This window comes from Capsicum annuum, chromosome 4 (genome assembly GCF_002878395.1).
Source record: "Capsicum annuum cultivar UCD-10X-F1 chromosome 4, UCD10Xv1.1, whole genome shotgun sequence".
In the NCBI taxonomy this organism is placed as follows: Eukaryota; Viridiplantae; Streptophyta; class Magnoliopsida; order Solanales; family Solanaceae; genus Capsicum; species Capsicum annuum.
Genome location: NC_061114.1, coordinates 2,504,882 through 2,516,939, shown reverse-complemented (window position 1 = coordinate 2,516,939; position 12,058 = coordinate 2,504,882). Strand labels below are relative to the sequence as shown.

The 12,058-nt window shown below is 35.2% G+C and overlaps 1 pseudogene; it reads right to left on the bottom strand.

The window, feature by feature from the left end:
- On the bottom strand, positions 1 to 2,937 carry LOC107868409 (annotated as a pseudogene).
- Positions 2,938 to 12,058: the final 9,121 nt, after the last annotated feature.

The following is a 12,058-nucleotide window of genomic DNA, read 5'->3' as shown; positions in this document are numbered from 1 at the left end:
GGTGGGTTTGGGGTGTCTTGGTGGGCTTCTTCACACATGGCCAAGAATGTGAACAAGGCTTGGAGTCGTTGCAACTCACGTGCTTGGCTTCGCGTGAAAGGTCTCGAGCTAGGAATTCCCGTATCAGTTTTGTACAATGCAAGGTGAGTTATCTGAAAGCTCATGTTGCCAATGCTTTCGTCGGGAATATAAGCCCTTTATTGAGCTTTCTTCTTTTCTTCATCCGTTAAATCAGCATAAAGAAGGCTCATATGAGACATATATGCTGCAATGATCACAAAAACAAAAATCAGCGATACAAACGTAGCTCATGAAACAAACTTGGAGAAATGTAGGTAAAAGAAAAAAGATAGATCGATATGTAAGAAGGTGAACATCCACATTTTAAACTAGAATTGATTCTTATGGAAGTTCAGTAGCTAATAACATTCAGATTTCAGAAGCTTGAAGAAATTCATGCGTTAAATTGGTCAAGGACTTGAATGCTACAAGATAGTAAACCCGTAACATGCTGACAGATCGAGGAGTAAATAGATTTACGTCTGCTACAAATTGTAGGAATTTGCTGCTTTCAGAGTAGCACTCTTGCTTTGTCCTGGAGTTTACGCGCACACTGTATAAACGTAACTATAACATTATAAAGAAAATGGCGCTTATAGAAAGACATGAGTCGTTCTCCATAACTGGTCCAGACATTTCAACTTACCGATTTTCCAAAGGAACTCGTGTACACCAACTAGAAACACCAAGGTTCAGGTTGGGAGCTAAAGAGTCCAAACGGGCTATCTCTAAGAAATTGTTGAGTTCTATATTGCAACCGAGCTAGTTGCTATCATGAAGGTAAATCAGGAGAAGTTCATCCAAGGTCAACGGTGATCTGCCGTTGGAATAAGTGGGGTTATGAAGGCATAGCAGAAGTCAGTCTGAGGTGAATAATCGGTACGTCCAACCCATTGGGAAGCAAAGGGGATGAGGTGCTATTCTCGCTAGTGTATCCTCATTTTTATAATGTAACGAGATGATACAGATATAGACAGCAGTTGTAACCATAAAAAAGGCAAAAGCATTAAATGACTATAACATAAAAATGCCAGAAAATTCAAAGAAAGAATGTGTATCTTATGACTTGTGCTGTTGTAACCAAAGCAGCTGCAGCAGTGTGCGCTAGCCTCCATGACCTGGTAGAAGGAATTTCATATCACAAATCTATACTCAGCAACTCAAGTAATCAACAACAACGACAACAACAACATACCCAGTGTATTTCCACAAAGTTGGGTCTGGGGAGGGTAAAGTGTAAGCAGTCCATACCACTACTTTAGATGAAGTAGAGAGGTTGTTTCCGATAGACCCCTGACTCAGGAGAGCAACTCAAGTAATCATACATTAAAAAAAAAGTCATGGAAAAGCATAAGTAAACTTCCGTAATTCCTAAATATGGATTCTGGTTTTCGCTTTTCATCCAGTTGCAAGATAGATATTACATAAACAGTTCTATCCGGTTATGATCTCAACTTTTTTTAAAAATGACACCAAATCAATATACTACAACCCCTTATTACTTGACGCTTAGATATGCCCAGTGGCGGAGCAAGAATTTTCACTAAGGGGATTCAGAAATAAACATATGAACAAACTGAAGGGGGTTCAACATGTACTATGTACACATAAAAAATAATTTTAACCATGTATAAATAGTATAATTTTCCGTTGAAGGGGGTTAACCCCCTCGCCAAAGGGTAGCTCCGGCCCTGGATATGCCGCTACAACTAACAAATGTTCAGACAGATACTCAAATAACACACTAAAACCAAATTTTGAAAATCTTGAAGAGTCTAACGAATTTGAATCAAATATATCAGTGTAAGATAAATTGGAACAGAGGGTCTACGTAAGCTAGCTGAAAGTAAAAAACGAGTTTGTCCAATTTTGCGTAGAAATCAAAAAATGAATAAAACAATATCGACATCAACTACTATGCCTCAGTCCCAACAATTCATGAATTGGCAAATTTTACCTTGGCTACCAGACTACTGCAGCCCTCGTCTTTTGTCTAGGTTCGGACCGGCAATGTAAGTAAGCGCACACAAAAGGAGTTCTCAGACACACAACATACCCATTGTAGTCTCTTAAAGTAGGGTTTGTGAAGGCTACAGTGTACGCAAACCTTACCCAACCTCAGAGAAAGAGAAGTTTCCGGTAGACCCTCGGCTCAAGGAAAAAACAGTGCAATTTGCAAAGCGGTCCACAAAAAGAAATAATGGAAGTAAACAATACCATAATCGAGGTACAAGGAATCTACAAATAGTAACAGACATCAAAGGACAAGAAACTACTTCAACAATACTACCATCATCGACGTACAAGGAATCAACAGATAGTAGATAATATATAGCAGGAGATAGTAGTAACAAAATAATACGATAATCAAGTAGAAGGAATCAACAAATACTACCAAAAATCAAAGGACGGGAAACTACATGAGCAATACCACTACAGTACGATAATCGAGGTAAACGAAATCAACACACACTAATAGAAATCGAAGAACAGGAAACTACGACAGCAATACTACTACGATTACTAATAATTCAAACAAAATTATTTTTCAACTTACGGAAAAGATCATATTTTGTTTACCTCAGTAGTAGGATGAAGCAAAAGATAAACAAACCCAACATCAAATTTCTCAATGGTACCACCGTACACCTTCTTCACTTCTCCGCATCCCTTTCTAAACTTATCACGTGCCTCCTCCTCCGACAACTTTATCGCTCCGACAACAGTCATGTGCGGCTCAAATTGGGGCCCACCAAATTCCGATCTAAGACCATTCATCAATTTCTTTACCCTGTTACTAACTTCTTCTGATGGAAGTCCCCATACTTAATAAACATCGGTCTTGGTCTCGGCTTCGGTGAATTTTACTTTCTGCATTGGATGTGGTTCCGTGAGGATTGAATAGAATAGTGAAGAGCAATACGACTACTAATAATTTGAACAAAACATTACGATAATCGAGGTACAAGGAATCAACATAAGTAACAGAAATCGAAGATCAAGAAACTGCACAAGCAATATTACTACGACTACTAATAATTTGAACAAAACAATATGACAATCGAGGTATAATGAATCAGCAAATAGTAACAGAAATCAAAGAACGAAAAAATACATGAGCAGTACTACTAAGACTACTTATAATTTGAACAAATCAGTACGATAATCGAGGTACAAGGAATCATCATATTGTAGCAGAAATCAAAGAACATGAAACTACACGAGCAGTGCCATTAAGACTGCTAGTAATAATTTGAACAAAAACTACAATAATCGAGGTACAAGAATCAACATATATTAACAGAAATCGAAGAACAAGAAACTACACGAGCAACATTACTATGTTTACTAATAATTTGAACAAAACAGTACGATAATCGAGGTACAAGGAATCAACATATAGTAGCAGAAAACGAAGAACAAGAAACTACACGAGCAATGCTACTAAGACTACTAGTAATAATTTGAACAAAACAGTTCGATAATCGAGGTACAAGGAATCAACATATAGTAACAGAAAACGAAGAACAAGAAACTACACAAGCAATGCTACTAAGACTACCAGTAATAATTTGAACAAAACAGTACGATAATCGAGGTACAATGAATCATCAAATAGTAATAGAAATCGAAGTACACTAAACTACAGAACCAATACTACTACGACTACTAATAATTTGAACCAAAACAGTATGATAATCAAGGTACTAGCCACAAAGAATCAGCATAATGTAGATAGTAGCACATAGCAACAAAACAATACGATAATCCAGATACAAGGAATCACCATATAGTAACAGGAATCGAAGGACAAGAAGCTACGTGAACAATACTACGACTACTACTAATCTGAATAAAGTAGAACAATCATCGAGGTACAAGGAATCAACAAACAATAGCAGATAGTAGCAAAAAATAATCGAGGTACAAAGAATGAATCAACAGATAGTAATAGAAATTGAATAACAAGAAACTACATGAGCAATACTACTAAGACTACTAATAATAATTTGAACAAAACAATATGATAATCGAAGTACAATGAATCAATATATAGTAAAAGAAATCGAAGGACGATAAACTATAGGACCAATACTACTAAGACTGCTAATAATTTGAACAAAACAATACGATAATCGAGGTACAAGGAATCAACATATATTAACAGAAATCAAAGAACAAGAAACTACACGAGAAATACTACTATAACTACTAATAATTTGAACAAAACGTACGATAATCGAGGTATAAGAATCAACATCCAGTAACAGAAGTCGAAATCGAAGAACAAGAAACTACACGAGCAATGCTACTAAGACTACTACTAATAATTTGAACAAAACAGTACAATAATCAAGATACAAGGAATCACCATATAGTAACATGAATCGAAGGACAAGAAACTACACGAGCAATGCTACTAAGACTACTAATAATAATTTGAACAATACTACTACGACTACTACTACTTTGAAGAAAACAGTACGATAATCGAGGTACAAGGAATCACCACATAGTAACAGGAATCGAAGGACAAGAAACTACGTGAACAATACTACTAATTTGAATAAAATAGTACGATAATCGAGGTAAAAGGAATCAACAAGCAATAGCAGATAGTAGCAAAAAATAATTGAGGTACAAGGAATGAATCAACAGATAGTAATATAAATCGAATAACAATAAACTACACGAGCAATACTACTAAGACTACAACAACAACAACAACAACAAACCCAGTGTATTCCCACCTAGTGGGGTCTGGGGGGGTAAGATGTACGCAGTCCATACCTCTACCTCTAAAGAAGTAGAAAGGCTGTTTCCGATAGACCCCGGGCTCAAGTCACGAGATACCACACAAACTCATAGTAAAGCACAGAACTAGATTACATAACATAAATACGGCACCCATAAGTATTAGAAAACAGAGGAAAGCACACAGATTCGTAATAAAACATGGAACACGGAATCATAACAAGAATAAAACCCCCCCCAAGTAATTCCCTACACTAGCGACCCAAACCGGCCCTAGTCTTCTGCCCTAATTCGCGTCCTCCAGACCTTCCTATCTAGGGTCATGTCCTCGGTGAGCAGTTTACAAATGACATGCCAAAATAACCGTTTTCAATTCTCTAAGACATGCAAATTATGTGATCTGTAGAAGAGTTGGAAAAGAAAACAAGCTGAACTTGGCATCTACAATTTAGATAAGGATATAAAAGGTGAACTAATACTGTTTTTGAGAACCATCATGCAGATGAAATTTGATCAGAATTGACGGGCAAGATGCAATAACCTGGCAAATATAATTTAGCTGAACCTTTGTCCGACCTATTTTTCTTTAACATCCTAGCTATCTGGATTAAATCTAGGGGTGCCTCAATAAAATTAAAGGAAAATGAATGGAAATTCTTAACTTATCCTTCCATCCAAATGGGAAGGTCAAAGAACACAATTTCATGGTAAATAAATCTCACTGAAGCATCAAAAGTAGATGACATAATCATATTTTTTATTTTTATTATGATAACTGTGGTGTCCGGACCAGCTTGTGCGCACCTCGACTAAATCCACGGGATACCTACCACCTGCCACCTCCCACGAGCAGTAGGTACCAGGTAACTCCATCCACCAAGGCTAGAACAAATGAGAAGAAATCACCCAGTGTCTCTCTGTTGGGATTAACTTGAGACATCATGGTGTTCATCCCACTACATTGAACCACTAGGCCACACCCTTGGGTGCATGACATTAATCATATTTGATACAACATTACTTGCCTTGGCTTTCTATAACACAAATATCTACCATAGTTAATCAAATGTTGCAAACAATCAGCACCCAATACAAAAAGAAAAAAAGTTATAATACATTAATTGAGAAAGGAAAAAAAATTGTCCACGTGATATAAAATGGAATTAACCATCAAGTAATTTCTCACTGAAGGACATAAGCTTCAGTCAGATATTCAAACCAACCTTGATTCTGGCTGGTTCACACCGCTGGTGTCTAGGCCCAATACTACTAAGACTACTAGTAATAATTTGAATAAAACACGATAATCAAGGTACAAAGGGAGGGATGGCCTTGGCTCAGCTGGGGTGAGGGCACGTAGGTCAGGCCTGGAGTAGTCCCCTCCCCGACACCTACGGAGTAGGTATGAACCGGGTTGTCCCTTTTAATCAAGGTACAAAGAATCAATAGATAGTAACAGAAATCGAAAAAATAAGAAACTACATGAGCAATACTACTAAGACTTCTACTGACTAAGTAATAATTTTAACAAAATAATATGATAATCGAGAGTTACGTTACAGATAGTAATAGAAATCGAATAACAAGAAACTAATACTCACTTGTTCAGTTTTGGTGTCAGCTTCAGTTAGTTGTACTTTCTGCATTGGATCAGGTACTTTTAGGATTGAATAGAAGAGTAAAGAAATGCCTATGAGACCAAGAAATGTAATGAATTTTATATTATCTAATAAAATTTTAGGTTATGATAGAGATATTTAGGTAATTTTAACAAAGCTACTTGTCATTATTGTGTCATTCAGTTCTACAGTATTGATTATTTTTTCTCTTGACCAATAAAATAAGCATGTAAGGACACGTGCTTCTAGCTAATGTTTATAGACAGAGGTGTACATAGGTCGGGTTGGTTTGATTTTTATTTAAAAAAAATAAATCAATCATGTCGATTTATTAAAAGTATAAATCAAATCAAACTAATATAAATTGATTTTTTCGGTTTATGTTTTTGTCGATTTTTTGGGTTTTTCTTTTTTTTTTATAATCTTTAATTTTTATAATTATTTTGTGATCGAAGAGTACATTAAATATGTTTTCACTCATGTGCTAATGAAAAATCATAATTATGAAAAAATAAAGAGCGAAAAACTCTCTTGAAACTAAAAAGTGAGATGAAAGTGAATAATTTAAGTTTTAAGTTTATATTGAGTTTTCGATCATTTAATTAGCAATTAATGGATAAATATTACAAATTAAAGGTCCAAATCTAAATATATATCTACATCTACTTTCAAATTATTGAAAATTACTAAAACTAGTTGAAAAGTATTTAAAAAGTAGATTATAATTAATATTTTATGTATAAAAAAATTAGAATATTATATATATAGAGAGAGATTATGTCGGTTTGATTCTAGTTCGGTTTGACTTAACTAAATCAAGAATGGTCGATTTTTTTTTCTAATGCCAAACCAATCAAAACAAACCATAAGTCAATTTTTTTTTTTTCGATTTGATTTGATTTATCGGTTCGATTTGACTTGATAATTTGGTGTGTATAATAGGTATACTTTTTGCAGGTCAAATTTTTATTATAAGTAGTGTTCTGATTAAGTATGCATGAATGACATATCACAGGGAAAACAAATTACCAATTTAATTAGGAAATGTTAGAAAGTAAAGCAAGGTGGCTGCCTATGTATGGTGCATGGCCCACTCTTTTTGTTTACCAAATCAATTTCATCCATCTCCTAGGTAGAATGGTACCATTTTGAGGCTATAAATAGCCCATGTATGCAGGAAACAAAAGATTAATAACAAAATTCCTGCCTTGTTTCATATACTTTGGTTACTATTAATTAATTTTATATTACGTTATTTAAAGGCTAGTATTTAATTTTCTTAAATAATATCTAATATTTTCAGATGCGAATTTAGTGCCCTAAATATATGTGGTAAAAGTTATATGTCCTGGGCACTAGATGTAGAAATTCATTTAAATGCAATGGATATGACAGACACCATAAAAAATAATAATAAGGCATCGAATCAAGATAAAGATAAGGCCATGATATTTCTTCGTCATCATCTTGACGAAGGTTTAAAAATGGAATACCTCACGATTAAAGATCCCCTTACATTGTGAAACAATTTAAAAGAAAGATACGACCACCTAAAGATGGTCATACTTCCACAAACTTGTTATGAATGGACCAAGTTGAGGATACATGACTTTAAAAATGTAACTGAATATAATTCTACAATGTTTAAAATTAAATCGCTGTTTGATTTATGCGGAAAAAAGATCACAGATCACGACATGCTAGAAAAATATTTTCTACTTTTTACGCCTCGAGTATGGTCCTGCAGCAGCAGTACCGATAAATGAGTTCTGAATTAATTGCTCATCTTTTGTTGCTGAACAACATAATGAGCTTTTAATAAAAATAATGAAAGTCGGCCTTCTGGTGCTGCTCCATTCCCTGAAGTGAATGCTGCAAACTTTCATCCAACGAGGCATGAAAGAAGTCCTGACCCCCGTCGTGGTCGTGGTTATGGCTGAGGTCGTGGTCGTGATAGGTATTTTAATCAAGGTGATTGCCTTGGAATAAACAATAACCCTCAGCCCTAGCAGTGCAAAAGAAGTGGAGGAGCTCCTGAAGCAGCTTCAAGGACGAACACTGAAAATAGATGTTATCGATGTGGAGGAAATGGATACTGGTCGCGTACCTGTCGTACTTCAAAGCATCTGGTAAAATTGTATCAGGCGTCCCTTAAAAAGACAAAAAATGATGTTGAAACAAACTTCTCCTTGAAAATAACTTTGAGCCCATGGACTTGAAAGTGTCAGATTTCTTTGCAATTCCTGAAGAACATGTAAATCACCATGTAGGTGATAATAATGGAATAATCTGATTATGTTAATTTTTTTGTTAAAATTGTACTAGTTTACTTTTCTATCATTTACTAATCATGTATATAAATATAGTTTGTATAAATATGTTATGTGCTAGTAATGTTATAATAGTTATTTTGTTTATATTTTCATTTTGAAGAATATGGATACTCCTCAAATTTTATTTGGATCACTAATTGATCCTGAGAATATTTGTGTAATTGATAGTAGAACAACACATGTAATATTTAAAAATGAAAAATATTTTTCTTACTTACATATAAGAAGAGAAAATTTAATGCAAAATTAATTGAAGGCTCCGGAAGAGCTACTATATTCCAACCTTAGGGGACGAAATTAGTTATAGAAGATGTATTGTTCTCTTCTAAATCCCCAAGAAACTTATTGAGTTTTAAAGATATCCATTGAAATGAATATCATGCTGAGACAATAAATGAAATAAATTTCGAATATCTTTGCATTACCAAAACTATCTCAGGTCAAAAACAAGTGTTGGAGAAATTACCAAATTTGTCTTCCGGCTTATATTATGTCGAAACTAGTACAATTGAAGCACACTCTATCGTAAACTAGAAGTTTACCGATCTAAATATATTTGTGTTCTGGCATGATCGAATAGGCCATACTGGCTCAATAATGATGAGACGAATCATTGAAAATTCAAAAGGGCATCCGTTAAAGAACCTGAAGATTCTTGCACCGGATGAATTTTCATGTGCTGCTTGTTATCAAGGCAAACTGATAACTAGGCCATCGCCACTAAAAGTTAGCGTCGAATCCCCTCAATTTCTAAAACCTATATATGGGGATTTATGTGGGCCTATTCACCCACCTAGTGGGACATTTAGATATTTTATGGTCCTAATAGACACATCTTCAAGATGGTCGCATGTGTGCCTCTTATCATCTCGCAACCTGGCGTTTTGCAAAATTATTGGCACAAATAATATGATTAAGGGTGCAATTCCCAGATTATCCTATTAAGGCTATTAGCCTAGATAATGCTGGAGAATTTACATCCCAAGCTTTTGATGATTATCGTATGTTGGTTGGGATACGAGTTGAACATCTTGTTGCTCATGTTCATACTTAAAATGACCTTGCTGAGTCATTTATTAAGCACCTACAATTGATAGCAAGACTACTGCTTATGAAAATAAAATTGCTTACTACTGTTTGGGGCCATTCTATCTTACATGCAGCATCACTTGTTCATCTCAGGCCAACTCATTATATACTCCCCATTACAATTGGTTCTGGGTCATGAGCCAAATATTTCCCATCTACGAATTTTGGATGTGCTGTATTGCCAGTTGCACCACCTCAGCGTACTAAGATGGGCCTCAGAGAAGGTTAGGAATATATGTTGGGTTTGAGTCATCCTCTATAATTCGCTACCTTGAACCATTAACGGGAGATTTATTTACTACTTGATTTGCAGATTATCGATTTGATGAAATAAATTTTTTGCAATTAGGGGGAGAAAAGCGTGAACTTAAAAGAGAAATTGTGTGAAAAGTTTCATCATTATCTCATTTCGATCCACGTACCCCCATATGTGAAGTGAGATCCGAAAGATATTTCACTTACAAAAATTAGCAAAGCAAATGTCAGATGCATTTACCGATTTGAAAAGGATACCCAAGTCACATATCCCTACAACGAATGTGCCTGTTCGAATTGAAGTTCCAAAAGAACCATCTTCTAATGTGATAGCTTCTGAATCCCAAACACGCCTGAAGCGTGGTAGGCCTTTGGGTTCAAAGGATAAAAATCCTAGAAAAAAAAAGCGCGAAAAATGAGAAAGATGATATTATAAAAGATTCTCCTGAAGAGACTCAAAATTAGATTAATCCTAATATTCTTGAAGAAATCGGTGAACCCGAGATACAAGTAAATGAAGAACTTTCAATGAGTTCTACTAAAGATGAAGTAAATTTAGATCGATCGAAAATTACAGTTGATAATGTGTTTACATATAATGTTGCACTAAATATCATGCAAGACAAGGAGGATCTTGAACCTCAATTTGTCGAAGAATGTTGACGAAGAAAAGATTGGCCAAAATGGCAAGAGGCAATTCAATATGAATTGAACTCACTTGCTAAACGCGAGGTTTTTGGACTTGTAGTCCAAACCCCAGATGGTGTAAAATCAGTCAGCTATAAATGGGTCTTCGTAAGTAAAAGAAATGAGAAAAATGAAATTGTAAGATACAAGACATGCCTTATTACACAAGAATTCTCTCAAAGACCCGGTGTCGACTATGAAGAAACATATTCACCTGTTATGGATGCAATAACATTTCGATACCTCATCGGTCGACCCGTACATGAAAATCTTGAAATTCATCTAATAGATGTGGTTACAACTTATCTTTATGGTTCACTTGATAATGATATTTACATGAGAATCCCGGAAGGATTAAAAATGCCTGAAGCATATAGTTCAAAGTCTCGAGAATTATTTTCTATCAGATTACAAAGATTGTTGTACGGCCTAAAACAATCAGGGCGTATGTGGTATAATCTTCTAAGTAAGTATTTGAAAAATGAAGGATACATCAGGGCGTATGTGGTATAATCTTCTAAGTAAGTATTTGAAAAACGAAGGATACATAAATGATGTTATTTGTCCTTGTATTTTCATTAGGAAAACGGCATCAGGGTTTGTTATAGTCGCCATTTATGAGGATGATATAAATCTCATTGAGACTCCAGAAGAGATCCTAAAGGCAATTGAATATCTAAAGAAATAATTTGAATAAAAGATCTTGGAAAGGCAAAACTTTTTTTGGTTTGCAAATTGAACATTTAGCAGACGGGTTCTTCATCCACCAAGCTGCCTATACCCAGAAGGTTTTGAAACGATTTTACATGGACAAAGTATATTCATTAATTACTCCAATGGTTGTTCGATCACTTGATGTAAATAAAGATCCATTCCGACCTCTGGAAGAGGGTGAAGATATTCTTAGTCCTGAAGTACCATATCTTAGTACTATTGGTACACTTATGTACCACGCTAATGCTATAAGGCCGGATATAGCATTTTCTATTAATTTGCTAGCGAGATATAGTTTTTCCCCTACGTGAAGACACTGGAATGGAGTTAAGCATATATTGAGGTACTTAAAAGGGACTATTGATATGGGTTTGTTTTATACTAACAAAGCTAGCCCAAATCTTGTTGGTCATGCAGATGCAGGTTATTTATCTGACCCACATAAAGCCCAATCTCAAATAGGCTGTGTGTTTACATACGTTGGTACTGCAGTATCATGGTGATCGACTAAACAGTCTATCATTGCTACTTCTTCTAATCATGCGG